This window comes from Schistocerca nitens, chromosome 2, assembly GCF_023898315.1.
Source record: "Schistocerca nitens isolate TAMUIC-IGC-003100 chromosome 2, iqSchNite1.1, whole genome shotgun sequence".
NCBI classification, from domain to species: Eukaryota; Metazoa; Arthropoda; class Insecta; order Orthoptera; family Acrididae; genus Schistocerca; species Schistocerca nitens.
Genome location: NC_064615.1, coordinates 1,071,100,216 through 1,071,103,669, shown reverse-complemented (window position 1 = coordinate 1,071,103,669; position 3,454 = coordinate 1,071,100,216).

Below are 3,454 nucleotides of genomic sequence, written 5' to 3'. Positions count from 1 at the left end.
AGGACTTTCACTGACAAATTTAAGCTCTTGTTACACGAACTCGCACTCAAGGAAGGGATGAAATGAAGATGGAGAGCGAGCGACCGAGGTAGGGAGGGAAGGAAGGAAACTAACCTTATGTCCCAATAACGAGTAGGTTATTAGAGACGGCAGGACTATTTTAGGAGGGAGGGAGGGAGGGAGAAAACTAGCTAAATGTCCCCCCCCATTTGCATTACGCCATGTAAGGAAATAAAACGGTTAATCAAGGAATCTGCGACGAGATTTTCATAGTATCCAACTTCTTTGTGGAACACTAAGAACCACAACACACCAAAGGCTAACAATTATTTAATTCACGAAGTTTCAACTCGTTAGCAGTTCCTGATTTGCAGCTATCTCACGTCTTCCGACGATGAAGGTGTTCACACAGCGGTTCTCAAATGGCTCAGTCACCAAGGCGCATATCAACGTTATCAATCTGTCTCCACTGGGAATTTGCAATTTCGGAGCGGTGAGGAGCAAGTGGAGGAAGACAGAGCGATCTCCTACGCACTATCTTTCCTCTGTCCCGTGTTACGACACAGGACAGATCGTAGAGCCTTTTTCATTGGCGTGACTGAACGCACTGAAGCATGGCAACCCTCTCCTGTTCCACAGCTGCTAGAGGACGTTCCTCTGCGGACTACACGGACTCTGCGGTATACGAACAGGATAGCCATCCAGCCCGTAGTGCTGGAAGTAGTATGCATTCCTTCACAACTTTTTCTAACAGAGGATCTGTAACTTGGCTGGTCCTTTCCCCGGATTTGACGCCTGCCGTCCTTTTTTGATACGAAACCTGAAAGACAGTATCTACAAGGACTTACGAACTACACCCACAGTATGGAACGACGTATTACTGCAGCCTCTTCTGACGTCTCCGCTGAAATGCTGGACTATGTGCAGCAGTCGTTCCATACTAGAGTGGAAGCTAGTATTGCCGCTGCTGGTGATAATTTTGACCACAGCGTTTTATGGTCAACTGCCTCTTTACTGATCAAAATCCACATTACTAGTGTATGCACTTGCGTCTGTTAGTTCGTAGTACCACGGGTATTTTTCAGCTGACGATGTGGGAACGCCGACATTCTAAGTTAACCTACTTTTAGTTTATGTCCATAGACGTAGTATTTTAATAGCATATTTGCACATAAACTTTTAGTTTCTAAATATTACTAATAACTGTTGCTTGGCTAATAATACTAGCTCGTGGCTACAATCCATTCTGTAAAAACTGCTTATCAATAACGCTTCTCTTCCACACAATATTTATGGTACAAGTTTTGGGCGATTCACCTCGTATCTAGAGGTAATTTTCATTTATCGTTCGTCTCAGATGCACATGCTTTTTCTTTTATTACATGACGTGCTGCGGTCACTGCCTCATTTTGAGGTGGAAGTACTGACGTCAGTAACCAATCTTTTCAGCTTAAAACAAAATATCAGTGATGTGGAGCACGGTTTTTTTTTTTTGTTTGGGGTTTAAGGGCGCTCAACTACTGAGGTCATTAGCGCCCAGTCACAATTGTTAGAGCACATAGAATCTAGTAAAACTCAGGGGGGGGGGGGGGGGGGGGAGACACCAGAAAGTTCTTACAAAGATGCAGATAAAATAAGTGAAGGAGTTAGATGTCTTTGGACAATCCAGTCAAAGTAATGAAACGAAGAACACGAGCAGCTGCTCGAGCGTCATCCGCTAAAATATCCTATAAAGTAGATGGCAGAGACATAACACGAGACTGACTAAAACGGGAACACGACAATAAAACATGGCGCACTGTTAATGCATGAACACAAGGGCACTGCGGGGCTGGGTCACCGGAGAGCAGGTAGCGGTGGCTAAACCGGCAATGCCCAATCCGCAACCTGGTCAGGAGGACCTCTTCTCGCCGAGATGGTCGGGAGGAGGTTGTCCAAGCAGTTGGGAACGGTTTTACTGCCCGGAGCTTGTTTCCTTGAAGTGAGGACCAAGTATCCCACCACAAGGACACAAGCCTCTTATAAACAACCACACTAACGTCAGATGACAGGACGCAATGGGAGTCTGGCCGAGGCAGGAGGACTGCAGCCTTGGCTGCAGCATCAGCAGCCTCATTCCCAGGTACTCCTACATGGCCGGGAACCCACAGAAAGCTGACAGGAGAGCCACCCTCAGCGAAAGAATGGAGGGACTGCTGGATCCGTTGCACCAAGGGATGGACCGGATATGGAGCTCCAAGGCTCTGAAGAGCACTGACTGAATCAGAGCAGAGTACATATGATGAACGGCGGTGGCGGCGGGCATACTGAACGGCCTGATGGAGAGCAAAAAGCTCGGCCGTAAAGCTGGACACTGGTCGAGGAGCCGGTATTTAAAGGCGATGGCCCCGACGACAAAGGCACAGCCGACACCATCGTCAGTTTTGGAGCCACCAGTGTAAATAAAGGTGTGACTGGCAAGTCACGCACGAAGTTTGACAAACCGTGAGCAATACACTGCAGCCAGAGTACCCTTCAGGAGTGAGCTGAGGTCGAGATAAACATGAACCGGAGCCTGGAGCCAACGTGGTGTCGGGCTCTCATCCTCTCTGAAGGTGGTCGGGAGGGCAAAATCCAATTGTCGAAGCAGGCGACGAAAGCGGACTCCAGGGGGCAGCAGGGCAGACACATACAACCCATACTGACGGTCGAGAGAATCGGCGAAGAAGGACTGATAAGAGGGGTGGTCGGGAATTGACAACAGCCGGCAGGCATACCGACAAAGCAGTACGTCGCGCCGATAGGTCAATGGTAATTCCGCAGCTTCAGCATAAAGACTCTCGACGGGACTAGTGTAGAAAGCACCGGTCGCAAGACGTAACCCCCTATGGTGGATGGAGTTGAGACGGCGTACGAGGGATGGCCGAGCAGACGAGGCTCCCATAATCCAGCTTTGATCGGACTATGGACCGATACAAGCGAAGCAGGACCGTGCGATCCGCTCCCCAAGATGAACCACTAAGAACTCTGAGGACATTAAGGGAACGTGTACAACGGGCAGCCAAATAAGAGACGTGCGGAGACCAACAAAGTTTTCTGTCCAGTGTGAGCCCTACAAACTTAGTTGTTTCCACGAATGGGAGAACAATGGGACCGAGATGTAAGGATGGCGGAAGGAACGCTTTATACGCCAAAAGTTGATGCAAACCGTCTTCTCTTCAGAGAACCGGAAGCCATTTGCCACGCTCCATGAGTATAGGCTGTCTAGATAACGCTGAAGGCAACGCTCCAGGAGGCATGTTCGCTGGGCACTGCAGTAGATCGCGAAGTCATCGACAAAAAGAGAGCCTGAGACTTTAGGTGGAATGCAATCCATAATTCGCTATGGCAAAAAGGGCTACGCTCAAGACAGAGCCCTGAGGCACTCCGTTCTCCTGGAGGAAGACGTCGGACAATGTGGAACCCACACGTACCC